This window comes from Anabrus simplex, chromosome 10, assembly GCF_040414725.1.
Source record: "Anabrus simplex isolate iqAnaSimp1 chromosome 10, ASM4041472v1, whole genome shotgun sequence".
Taxonomy (NCBI): Eukaryota; Metazoa; Arthropoda; class Insecta; order Orthoptera; family Tettigoniidae; genus Anabrus; species Anabrus simplex.
The window spans coordinates 25,595,528-25,609,807 of record NC_090274.1 but is presented as its reverse complement, the minus strand read 5'-3'; positions in this window follow the sequence as shown (position 1 = coordinate 25,609,807).

The window sequence follows — 14,280 nt, the reverse complement described above, 5'->3', positions numbered from 1 at the left end:
GTGTGATTTTGTTAAAGGAAATGTTATCATCTGGCGAACTAGAAAATGTTTTTTTTTTTTTTTTTTTTTTTTTTTACAGTTTATCTTACTGTACGTCGGACCAAGGCAGATAGGTCTTATGGCGGCAATGGGATACGAAAGGGCTAGGAATGGGAAGGAAGCTGCTGTGGCCTTAATTAAGGTACAGCCCCAGCATTTGCCTGGTGTGAATATGGGAAACCATCTTCAGGGCTGCCGGCATCAGGGTTCGAAACCACTATCTCCCGAATGCAAGCTCACAACTGCATGCTCCTAACCGCACGGACAAATCGCTCGATTTTTCGACACATGCTACATGCCAACGTCGCTATCAACGAAGCGGAAAATAAATATTTTAGAGAATTTCTTGAAAAATACAAGGGTAAGAAAGTTCCCGGAGAGTCCACTTCAAGGCAGTATAAAAGACGCAGTACACAAGCTGAAAATATGGGTTTTACGACAGATAGGTTCGTAGCAACCTATTTTTGTGTGAATTTTGTTATCTGATCGTGTTGAGAAGAAACTAACACATATTTAGAATAAATCTAATGATAATGTGTGTAACCGGGCGAGTTGGCCGTGCGCGTAGAGGCGCGCGGCTGTGAGCTTGCATCCGGGAGATAGTAGGTTCGAATCCCACTATCGGCAGCCCTGAAAATGGTTTTCCGTGGTTTCCCATTTTCACTCCAGGTAAATGCTGGGGCTGTACCTTAATTAAGGCCACGGCCGCTTCCTTCCAACTCCTAGGCCTTTCCCATCCCATCGTCGCCACAAGACCTATCTGTGTCGGTGCGACGTAAAGCCCATAGCAAAAAAAAAAAAAAAAAATGATAATGTGAAGAAAGCAATCCTTAGTGTCAAAGGTAGGCTATATAGAAGCAGCAGATAAAATATAAAATAAACACACTTTCAATTATTTAATTAAGAAGATGGTACGTAGAGGTCGTAAGCTTCGTAAGTAGTTGACCGGTAGTTCAGGAATGGTGCCCCTTGCACCCAGCATGAGCCCTATGACCTTGATGTCCTCAAGGTTGTACTTACTGAGGTAACGGGGAATAATGGTTGGTGAGTATATTCTCGAGTGGGCTGTTGTGCATGTGATTCAAATCTGATTGTCGAATCGAGAAGGAAACATTTTTTTCCTTCAGGGTTTGAAGGCGATCATGTGGATTCGTCTTGTTCCACCGTCAACTGCGAGGCCATGGACCTCTTCATGTACTAGATACCCTTTTCCGCGTAGCTAATTGGCTAAAGACGACCGGATGTATTATTATTATTATTATTATTATTATTATTATTATTATTATTATTATTATTATTATTATTGTGTTGTTGTTGTTGTTGTTATTTATGCGTTTCAGAATCGCTTGTCTTATAATGTTTACCCCCTGTGGGTGGGGGCGGTAGAATAGCACCCACGGTATCCCCTGCCTGTCGTAAGAGGCGACTAAAAGGGGCCTCAGGGGCTCTTAACTTTGGAGTGTGGGTTGGCGACCACGAGGCCCTCAGCTGAGTTCTGGCATTGCTTCCACTTACTTGTGCCAGGCTCCTCACTTTCATCAATCCTATTCGGCCTCCCTTGGTCAACTCTTGTTCTTTTCCGACCCCGACGCTATTAGGTTTGCGAGGGCTAGGGAGTCTTTCATTTTCACACCCTTCGTGGCCCTTGTCTTCCTTTGGCCGATATCTTCATTTTTCGAAGTGTCGGACCCCTTCCATATTTTCCCTCTGATTAGTGTTAGATAGAGGATGGTTGCCTAGTTGTACTTCCTCTTAAAACAATAATCACCACCACCACCTTTCCCTCGGACTCAGCGCCTCTACCGCCTCAAGGGCAGTGTCCTGTGGAGGGATGGGAAGATTGGAAGGGATAGGCAAGGAAGAGGGAAGGAAGCGGCCGTGGCCTTAAGTGGGGAAACCACGGAAAACAACTTCGAGGATGGCTGAGGCGGGTATCGAACCTCCCTCTACTCAGTTAACCTCCCGAGCTCGAGTGGACTCCGTTCCAGCCCTCTTACCACTTTTCAAATTTCGTGGCAGAGCCGGGAATCACACTAACCACTACACCGCAAAGGCGGCTGCTGAAAATTCTGCGGTTTATATAGTTCTTGAAATTGATTTTACAATTTAATCGCCCTGAGAATTGTTTTTCCAGTGGCTCAGGCGGCGGCGCGCCGGCCTCTCACCGCTGGATTCCGCGGTTGAAATCCCGGTCACTCCATGTGAGATTTGTGTTACAAAGTTTAGGTGGGGCAGGTTATCTTTTTTTCTGGGTACTCCGGTTTTCTCTTGTCATTTTTCATTCCAGCAACACTCGCCAATGTCATTTCATCTGTTAGATGCTCTCTAGATGGGGTTTTCATTCATTCCATTACTGACGCGGTTCAAACATTTCATTCCGTCCAGTAGAAAGCACGCTACGTGCAGGAGAGCAGTACAGTACAGAAGCGCCATTCATAACAGAGCCAAGGAACGTGTCACTCAGAGGCTTGGTTCAAGTCAAAGTGTTGACCATCCTCGAAATAATTTCCCCATTCCAGTTCGTGGAACGTGCTGGGATGACGGCCTTCTGATAAGGCACAGTCGTGCTTTATCTAGTTCCTCCTATACTGCAACTTATCCTACTTCCCAGTGATATCCGTTTGTTATGCAAAGGAACGTTAGAAAATTGATCCACTTTTGTGCTAGTTTACAAACATTTTAAGTTATACAGTGTTCGCTTGGCGCTTGAGAACAAAATTCTTAATAATTGAACCTTGCTAGTGGAAGTAGATTAATTATCTAAATATAACCGAAATATTCGAGATAAAGGGGTAAGGGTACATTCTCTATCTATATAATACAGTAGCCTTTCTATCTGTACATTTTCAGGGTTGACATGACACTTGGTTCTCAAACCGGATAGGAAAACTTTTTTTGCTATTTGTTTTACGTCGCACCGACACAGATAGGTCTTATGGTGACGATGGGATAGGAAAGGCCTAGGAGTGAAAGGAAGCGTTCGTGGCCTTAGTTGGTGTACAGCCCCGGCATTTGCTTGGTGTGAAAATGGGAAACCACGGAAAACCATCTTCAGGGCTGCCGACAGTGGGGCTCGAACCCGCTATCTCCCGATTACCTGCCTGCTGCAATTTCTTGATGGATACAGTATTTTTGCACAGTGGCGAAACGAATAAAACAGGGGCCCACCTGCAGGAAACGAAATTGGGCCACCTTAAAGAAATTACCATATATACATATCTAATGAATAACACATACGTTTAAATACAACAGATACAAGCTTAACTTTAATACAGTATCTATCTATCTATCTATCTATCTATCTATCTATCTATCTATCTATCTATCTATCTATCTATCTATCTATATACGAAATTCTACATTTTATACACAATTCTAGGCTAAGTAGTGTATACACGTTGAGGGTGAGATTGTATTAAATTGCATAGCTCTTAACGTTATCCCTGAAACGCGATGGGGAAGTCACCATACGTCTTTTCTCATGTGAAGACGTTGTTAGGGAATATTAATTACAATGGTAGGCCTTCTTGCCTACTATTAGTCGCAATCAAGTTGTGACTTTTCATTATAATGGCAGACACTCACTCTCCACTTGCCTTTTTAGGGTACATTCTCAGAAAAACTGTCTTAGTGGTTTTACCAACTAACATCAACATAGGTCATTACAAAGACGTCAGTAGAGATGTCGTGATTAAAAGCAATGCTTTCATATGAAATAGGCCCCAGTCGATCAAATCACACATTTTCTCACTTTTAAAAAACAGTACTATGCTGCCGATCTAACAGTCCAAAGTTCCAGAGCTGGAATGACCAGGCCGCGGACAGCCGTTAACATTCCTCTGCCATTATTCCGCTAAGTGTGCACACTGCTCATTCCAATCAGCGCCTCAGAGTAGGAATCGAATAGCTGGAATAATATGATAAACCAGTGTGTTACGTACCAGCAGTATCAGAAAATGTATGAACCAGAGGAATGACATGCTAAAGAAGAAAGTTATCTAACTCCCCAGCTATTTCCCGCCAATATTCAGGCAGGCTGTTATACTCGGTACCCAGCAATAATCCCATCTATCGGAGATGAGTGGCAGCAGAAGAGACAATGAACATCACAACAAACAATGGTCAATGTAATGTTATTGTTGATCAATTTTGTGATCTTTTGATGTTGTAGGCCTTCACATTTAGTTTTCTTCAGACTCTGAAATACCACTCTTATCATTGTCGGTACGGTTAAACTGAATAAAACATAAATGATCAGAAATTGCATTCTCTATAAGTTTTGTTATGTTGTACTTTTTGACAGGACCAATAACATACGTATTTAAAAATTAAATTTGATGCGCCTTCCCCTAAACTACCATTTACCGGGCGAGTTGGCCGTGCGGTCAGGGGCGCGCAGCTGTGAGCTCTCATCCGGGAGATAGTGGGTTCGAACCTCACTGTCGGCAGCCTTGAAGATGGTTTTCCGTGGTTTCCCATTTTCACACCAGGCAAATGTTTGGGCTGTACCTTAATTAAGGCCACGGCTGCTTTCTTCCCATTCCTAGACCTCTCCTGCGCCATCGTCGCCATAAGACCTATCTGTGTCAATGCAACGTAAAGCAAATAGGCTAGCCAAAAAATAAAATAAAATAACCTCTACCGTTTAATCCAGGACGAATACAATTATTTAGAGTACAGACTAACTAACGCTATTCATACAGCCCGTCTCCTGGTGTAGAAACATAGAGAGAAAAACAAATCTCTACACCTAGCCTTTTTGGACTTAGAAAAGGCTTTTAACCGGATACCACATAAGCTTATTTGGAAAGCCCTCCGATCCCATAATGTTGCAGAAGCCTATGTCCGATGGACCCAACTTTTCTACGGCAAAGTCACCAGTGTGGTTCGCTGTCCGGTAGGGATCTCACCCTCATTTTCTATCAATGTTGGGGTTCATCAAGGTTCATCACAGTGCTGTCACCTCTCTTATTTATCATGTGTATGGATACAGTAACAGCTGACATCCAGACGCCATACCCATGGACCATTTTATATGCTGATGATGTGTTCCTTGCGGATTAGTCCCGCAATAATACGGAAAAATCTCCTGCAAATTTGGAAGGACCGTTTAGGGGAATATGGCTTGCGCCTTCTTAACATCACGAAAACTGAGTATGTGCAATGTGGCTTGCAGACTGCTGATAGTATTCTCATCGACGGGCAAGAGCTAGTTATCGCCAACTAATTCTTGGATCACTCATCACCTCAGACGGAAAGACATCACCAGACACCCTAGCACGAGTAAATGCTACGTGGCTGAAGTGGCTTCAAGTCACTGGTGTGCTGTGCGACAAGAAAATTCCCACCCGCCTGAAAGGAAAAGTCTACAAATCCATGATCCGACCATTTGCACTCTATGGGTCAGAATGTTGGTCTACAACTAATGGTTAGTCCACACCAAAGTTAATAAACAATGTTAAGGTAAAAAATATCTCAAGATGTTAATAAACTTTGGTAACAAACCTCATAACATTGTGTTTACACCAAAATATCTGTTTGTGAGGTTACAATGGATAGGGTCAGGAAGAAGAAAATACAGCTGCAGCTTTCATTATTTTAATGAGTGCAATTAGAGGAAAGCGCAGACGCAAAGTGTGGCAAAGAAAAATATTGAAAAAGCGTTTAGAATTCAGTTTGGAGAGGACACTTAGGCCTATGTCAAAACTTTTAATTCATGATGCAGCAGGCTTTCAAAACTTTCTGAGAATGTCCCCACAAGACTTTCAGTTCTTATTGGTATTAATTGGGCCTGAAATTGCAAGAAATGATACAAATTATCGGAATGTCGTCTCTATTAATGTTAGGTTAAGTATAACTTGAAGATTCCTAGCGACTGGTGACTCCTACCAAGGATCATGTAAAAGAAATACCCCTACACTTCATTTATGTTTTTGTATGGTGTATACGAGTTGCTTGCGATTCGACAGTCGATTTCAAAAAATAAGAATATTGTATTCCGCGCTACGAATTTGCGTCTTTGAACATGTGCGAACCGAAAAGTTAACGAAAACACGAAATATTAATGAAAAGTTTCATTCACAAAAGTTGAAGAAATTTTGGTTATCAACATGCTTGAAAAGTTAATGAACACGCTATTTTGTTTATTAACAGACGGAAATGTTCATGAACATTGTTCATTAACGATGTTTATTAACAAAGTTAATGAAAACATCTTGGTGTGGACGCACCTTAAGAAGCATGAGCAGGTTCTACATGGTATGGAGATGAAAATGTTACGTTGGTTATAATCCTTCAGCAGTAGAGCTGCCCGGCGGAAGTGAAAGGCTACAAGAGCATATAAACCAATCCTCTTTTCCAGTTGGAACAAAATCTAAAATTTTAGGTCAGTTACAAGGGGTTCAATCAGAACGAATCAAAACGAAGGGGAAAAAGTTCCAATAAATGCTTTTGATGAGAGGGGATCTGACTGAATATTCATTGAAATAGAATAAATATGTTATATAATTGGCTAATGACGTAGATGTTGGCCTTCAGGGGCGCTCGACGTGTGAGGTGTACGGAGCAGTCACGTGTATCCCCCTGTGGGTGGGGGCGGTAGAATAACACCCACGGTATCCTCTGCCTGTCGTAAGAGGCGACTAAAAGGGGCCCCAAGGGCTCTGAACTTTGGAGCGTGGGTTGGCAACCACGGGGCCCACAGCTGAGTCCTGGCATTGCTTCCACTTACTTGTGCCAGGCTCCTCACTTTCATCTATCCTATCCGACCTCCCTTGGTCAACACTTGTTCTTTTCCGACCCCGACGCTATTAGGTTTGCGAGGGCTAGGGAGTCTTTCATTTTCATGCCCTTCGTGGCCCTTGTCTTCCTTTGGCCGATATCTTCATTTTTCGAAGTGTCGGACCCCTTCCATATTTTCCCTCTGATTAGTGTTATGTAGGGGATGGTTGCCCAGTTGTACTTCCTCTTAAAACAATAATCACCACCAGTCACGTGTATCTAGCTATAAGAGATGGTGCTGGTGCTGATTATTGTTTTAAGAGGAAGTACAACTGGGCAACCATCTTCTATATAACACTAATCAGTGGAAAAAACCTGAAGGGGTCCGACACTTCGAAAAATAAAGGTATCGGCCAAAGAAAGACAAGGGACACGAAGGGCGTGAAAATAAAGACTCCCTAGGCCTCACAACCTAATAGTGTCTGGGTCGGAAAAGAACAAGAGTTGACCAAGGAAGGTCTCGGATAGGATAGATGAAAGTGAGGAGACCGGTAGAAGTAAGTGGAAGCAACGCCAGAACTCAGTTACTGGCCCCGTGGTCGCCAACCCACGCTCCAAAGTTAAGAGCCCTTGGGGAGATAGTGGTTGTACCTCTTATTTGTGGGGGCACAGAATACAGCATTCCCCTGCCTGTTGCAGTGGGCAACTACTGTCGACCAAAATGTTATGCGCACTTGAGTTGTTTTTGAAATAACCAACAGCATACAGACAATCCAATAACATCATCATTTTTCACGTTAGGTTATGTAGGTTTAGGATGTTTTATTTTTACCTTTTAACGCACGTGGAACGCAAAGCCCGTTTTAACACGTGTTTGAACTGTGCGTCACCATTAGGAAATTGTTTCTCAAGAACCCATTGAATCCAAGTAAACACAATACACATTGGAATGATTTGTGCATTTTTTATACATTTCAGAATTTCCAGGAAGGAAAGCTGTTAAAAATTTTGTAAGATAATATTTTCTCGGCTCGGAGTGGTTGGAAAATTGTGTTTTGGGTCGCGTTGTAATCTTCATGTATATCATATAGCTATACTGTATGACTGTGAAATCCCCCTGTGGGCGGGGGCGGTAGAATAACACCCACGATATCCCCTGCCTGTTGTAAGAGGCGACTAAAAGGGCCCCAGGGGCTCTGAACTTTGGAGCGTGGGTTGGCGACCACGGGGCCCTCAGCTGAGTCCTGGCATTGCTTCCACTTACTTGTGCCAGGCTCCTCATTTTCTTCTATCCTATCCGACCTCCCTTGGTCAACTCTTGTTTTTTCCCGACCCCGACGCTATTAGGTTTGCGAGGGCTAAGGAGTCTTTCATTTTCACGCCCTTCGTGGCCCTTGTCTTTCTTTGACCGATATCTTCATTTTTCGAAGTGTTGGAACCCTTCCACTTTTCCCTCTGATTAGTGTTATATAGAGGATGGTTGCCTAGTTGTACTTCCTCTTAAAACAATAATCACCACCACTGACTGTGAAATACATAAATGCATTCACTTTTTTAATGAACCGTCATATTCTATTTACATTTGCATATTTTAGTAATGTAATATGCAATATTTGGGCGAGGTACTGGTAATCCTCCCCAGTTGTATCCCCCGACCCAATGTCTCACGCTCCAGGACACTGCCCTTGAGGTGGTAGAGGTGGAATCTCTCGCTGAGTCCGAGGGAAAAAACCAACCCTGAAGGGTAAACAGATTAAGAAAGAAAGAAAGAAAGAAAGAAAGAAAGAAAGAAAGAAAGAAAGAATATCAATATTAATTTGAGATGTCGGACGTGCTATGCAGGGACTGAGGATGACTAGTGTGGTGACCCTCACTTTGGGGAGACCTCTATAGCATGTCCGAGAAGTATCGTATTTTTAATTTACCATAACTTCTATCTTTGTTCAATTCCTAAATCGTTTAAGTGTTGAAATTAGTTTATGATGTTTTCCAGACACTTCTTTATTTGTCTTTTCTTTTTGTTTTAAAATATGCTATAGGATATCAACTTTTGTATACTGCATGAATCAAAAATAAAAATACAAGATTACGATAAATAGTACCTCTTCCGGATGTGTGGGTTTCGAGATTATGGGAGACGGGTAATATCTTATCTTACCCCACCTTATACTATCTAATCATTCACTTTTTATATCAGTTTGTATCTGTATTTGGTATATTAATATTATGTACAGTTTGCTTTCCAAAATCATGTACGTACTACGTACGTATTGTATCTGTAAAGCCGATACGCTAAATAAAAACATAAATAATTAATTAAATAAATAAATGTATTGGGCAGAATGATATGGACCATGAGCTGCCCGGTAGAGGGAAAGCCGTGCGATAGCGCGGGAAAGTAAAAGGTGTGATTCTCCTGACGTTTTCAACTTAGAAGAGTCTGTTGGCGACCATCAGACGCTGAGTCTGTTATTGGCCAAACGTACTTATACCTTGGTCCTCATTTTCATCTTTCATATCCGACCTCCGTTGCTCAACCCCTGTGCTCTTCTGCTCCCCATTGTATCAGGTCGCGTACCCGTAGAAATATTTTTCTCATTTCTCGCGCCCTTCGTGGCCCTTTTATTGATGATACCTTTTTACTTCAAAGGGAATCCCCCTGTACCCTGTAGACGGAGACGTAGTACTGGGTCATCCAATTATCTTGGAACCGAACCGGCGGCTGGGGAGTGAGTAAGCAGACAACTACACGAGAGGGAAGGGAGAAGGGGCTTGTCTTGCAACGCGACTTGTTTCGTGTTTCAGTGAGAGCAACATCAAAGTGAAAATAAATTAATAATAATAATAATAATAATAATAATAATAATAATAATAATAATCCTACATGGGCTACAAGAAGACCAAAGGGACGACCTAAGTAACGTTGGGCCGACACAATACATAAACACCTTAAGAGCGTGAATAATTATCCAGATGCGGCCCTAATGCAGAACTATAGTATAAATGATAAATTGAGACAGCAGATCCATGAAGTGGATCCGGCAACCAGACGGGATAAATGCAGAAGAAAAATTATTATTATTATTATTATTATTATTATTATTATTATTATTAATTTCGTGCGGCTATTTCTAGCCGGGTGCAGCCGTTGTAAGGCAGACCCTCCGATGAGGGTGGGCGTAGAGTTGCCATAAGGTTCGGGATGAAATTCAGGACACCAATATCGACAAGTTCAAAACATTTTTTGCTTGTTGCTTTACGTCGCACCGACATAGATAGGTCTTATGGCGACGATGGGACAGGAAAGGGCTAGGAGTGGGAAGGAAGTGGCCGTGGCCAGCATTTGCCTGGTGTGAAAATGGGAAACCACGGAAAACCATCTTTAGGGCTGCCGATAGTGGGGTTCGAACCTACTATCTCCCGAATACTGGATACTGGCCGCACTTAAGCGACTGCAGCTATCGAGCTCGGTAGTTCCAAACATAGGTGCCGACTCCACGGAAGCACTTGCTCCCATGTATGTAGTGATATGGGGACACAATCGTATTTTTACTCCCATAAAAATATTTGATATAGTTATCCTTGCCCCCGTGCTCAAGACCAAAATTTGGCGCCTGTGGTTCCAATGAGTGTACTTGGGTAATTCCATGTGAACTGTCCCATCCATTACCAAAAGACGCATTTGTTATGTGATGTTAATGTTAAAAATCAATTGAGAAATTATTTAAAAAAATACTTTAAATACCTACCTTACAAACCACTCCAAAATGAAATAATATTCAATTTTAGAAAGAAAGAAGAAATGGCGTATGGCTTTTAGTGCCGGGAGTGTCCGAGGACAAGTTCGGCTCGCCAGATGCAGGTCTTTCGATTCGACACCCGTAGGCGACCTGCGCATCGTGATGAGGATGAAAGTATGATGAGGACGACACATACACCCAGCCCCCGTGCCAGCGAAATTAACCAATTAAGGTTAAAATTCCCGACCCTGCCGGGAATCGAACCCGGGACCCCTGTGACCAAAGGCCAGTACGCTAACCATTCAACCATGGAGCAATATTCAATTTTTTATTTGCATAGATGTTTAAGTAGCAGATGGGACATTCCCTTTCAAAAGTATTTGAGCAAAATTTTAAATAATTTGCTCTGATTTTTAAAACTCAGGACATTAAGGGATTTTTAAAAAATCAGTCAGGACGTCGGAACACATGCTCAAACTTGGGACAATCCCGCTTTTTCAGGACGTAATGGCAATCGTAGGTGGGCGACATCTGCCATGTGTAGGTAACTGAGTGTTATTGTGGAGGAGGATAGTGTTATGTGTGGTGTGTGAGTTGCAGGGACGTTGGGGACGGCACAAACACTCACTCCCCGGGCCATTGGAATTAACCAATGAAGGTTAAAATCCCCGACCCGGCCGGGAATCGATCCTGGAACCATCTGAACCGAAGGTCAGTACGCAGACCATTCAGCCAACGAGTGGGGCATGCTTTATTCTTCTCGCCTCAGACCACTTTGGACCGGGTTTCCTTTTAATTCTTCCTTGAAATCCTCCCATTCTTAAAACTTCCTTTATAAAAACCTCTCTTTTGTTGTTTTCTCTTCTCTTATTTTATTTCTTTCTAGATCTTTCTTGACCTCTTGTATCCAGCTTGTTGTTGTCTTTTTCTCCTAAATGTACGTGAATATCTTCGTCGGTGTGTTATCATCCATTCTACAGGTATGTCCAAAAATAGCAATCTACCTTATTGTGTCCGTTATATTTTCTATGTTCCGCTATATTTCCTTATTACTTCTTCATTTCCATTGTTCTGTTGTTCTAATTGGAACTAAGATTTTTCTCATGGTTCTTCTTTCTAGAACTTGAACTCTAGTTCAAAAGTAGATGTTCACATGCGTAAAGAATTCTAGTTTCACCACTGTTTTATAGTGACTCATTTTAAGATTTTTAGAAAAGCATTTCTTATTATTAAAAACATTCTTAATGATGCCGTATCTTCTTTCCATCTTGTGTAACCTTACTTTCTTCTACAGCAATTTTTTTCTAAACCATTTTCTTGAATTATTTCTCTATTCGACCAATATTTGTCGTAAAAAATTAGGAACGTTTTTTATACACTGACTGACAGAGCAAATGCAACACCAAGGAGGAGTGGTTCGAAAGGGATGAAAGTTCGGGAAAAAACAGAGACGGCACGGACGAATAATTGATGTTTATTTCAAACCGATATGCAGGTCACACAATGCGCACGGCATCGACTCAGTAGGATGTAGGACCACCGCGAGCGGCCATGCACGCAGAAACACGTCGAGGTACAGAGTCAATAAGAGTGCGGATGGTGTCCTGAGGGATGGTTCTCCATTCTCTGTCAACCATTTGCCACAGTTGGTCGTCCGTACGAGGCTGGAGCAGAGTTTGCAAACGGCGTCCAATGAGATCTCACACGTGTTCGATTGGTGAGAGATCCGGAGAGTACGCTGGCCACGGAAGCATCTGTACACCTCGTAGAGCCTGTTGGGAGATGCGAGCAGTGTGTGGGCGAGAATTATCCTGCTGAAACAGAGCATTGGGCAGCCCCTGAAGGTACGGGAGTGCCACCGGCCGCAGCACATGCTGCACGTAGCGGTGGGCATTTAACGTGCCTTGAATACGCACTAGAGGTGACGTGGAATCATACGTAATAGCGCCCCAAACCATGATGCCGCGTTGTCTAGCGGTAGGGCGCTCCACAGTTACGGCCGGATTTGACCTTTCTCCACGCCGACGCCACACGCGTCTGCGGTGACTATCACTGACAGAACAGAAGCGTGACTCATCGGAGAACACGACGTTCCGCCATTCCCTCATCCAAGTCGCTCTAGCCCGGCACCATGCCAGGCGTGCACGTCTATGCTGTGGAGTCAATGGTAGTCTTCTGAGCAGACGCCGGGAGTGCAGGCCTCCTTCAACCAATCGACGGGAAATTGTTCTGGTCGATATTGGAACAGCCAGGGTGTCTTGCACATGCTGAAGAATGGCGGTTGACGTGGCGTGCGGGGCTGCCACCGCTTGGCGGCGGATGCGCCGATCCTCGCGTGCTGACGTCACTCGGGCTGCGCCTGGACCCCTCGCACGTGCCACATGTCCCTGCGCCAACCATCTTCGCCACAGGCGCTGCACCGTGGACACATCCCTATGGGTATCGGCTGCGATTTGACGAAGCGACCAACCTGCCCTTCTCAGCCCGATCACCATACCCCTCGTAAAGTCGTCTGTCTGCTGGAAATGCCTCCGTTGACGGCGACCTGGCATTCTTAGCTATACACGTGTCCTGTGGCACACGACAACACGTTCTACAATGTCTGTCGGCTGAGAAATCACGGTACGAAGTGGGCCATTCGCCAACGTCGTGTCCCATTTATCGTTCGCTACGTGTGCAGCACAGCGGCGCATTTCACATCATGAGCATACCTCAGTGACGTCAGTCTACCCTGCAATTGGCATAAAGTTCTGACCACTCCTTCTTGGTGTTGCATTTGCTCTGTCAGTCAGTGTATTTGTAATTTGTTTCTTCTACATAGATTCTCAAATCTATTTTGTTGACCATTTCTTCCAAGAGAATTTAACTTGATAGGTTTTGATAATGCCAGCCCCGTGGTGTAGGGGTAGCGTGTCTGCCTCTTACCCGGAGGCCCCGGGTTCGATTCCCGGCCAGGTCAGGGATTTTTACCTGGACCTGAGGGCTGGTTCGAGGTCCACTCAGCCTACGTGATTAGAATTGAGGAGCTATCTGACGGTGAGATAGCGGCCCCGGTCTAGAAAGCCAAGAATAACGGCCGAGAGGATTCGTCGTGCTGACCACACGACACCTCGTAATCTGCAGGCCTTCGGGCTGAGCAGCGGTCGCTTGGTAGGCCAAGGCCCTTCAAGGGCTGTAGTGCCATGGGGTTTGGTTTGGTTTTTAGGTTTTGATAATTCCCCCATAAATTTTACTTTTGAAGCTGTGTCTGTGAGTTTCTCGTATTAGGTTTATAATTTAGATTTCTCTCCAAATTTCCGTATTGTTTTATCTAAGGCCTTTTTATATTCACAAATACCCCTACCATGTCCTTGGAGTTCATTATTCTATCATGAATTATGAAATATTTGTTCTTAGCAAGATCTGGCTTTTCGAAATCAGCCGTGATATTCACCTAATTGTTTGTCAAGTGTTGTTTCTACTCTGTTCAGCAAGATTTTTGACAAAACCTTTAAGCGATTTGCGGCAGGGATACTCCCCTATAGTTATCAACATTTTGCGTGTCACCTGTTTAAAATTTTATGCAATAGATGTATGAGGGCCACTTACCATTCTTTAGGAATCTTTTCATTTCTCCAAATGTCTTCAAAGATTAACTGTAGCTCTCGAATCATAGTCCTCTCGACTAACTTTATTATTTTTTTTGGGCTGTTAATTTTTTCTTCAAATATGGGTGGCATATCTTCTCCTATATTTTCATTTATTTCAGGGGATTCTAACTTGCGGTTTGGTTCAGGGAGTT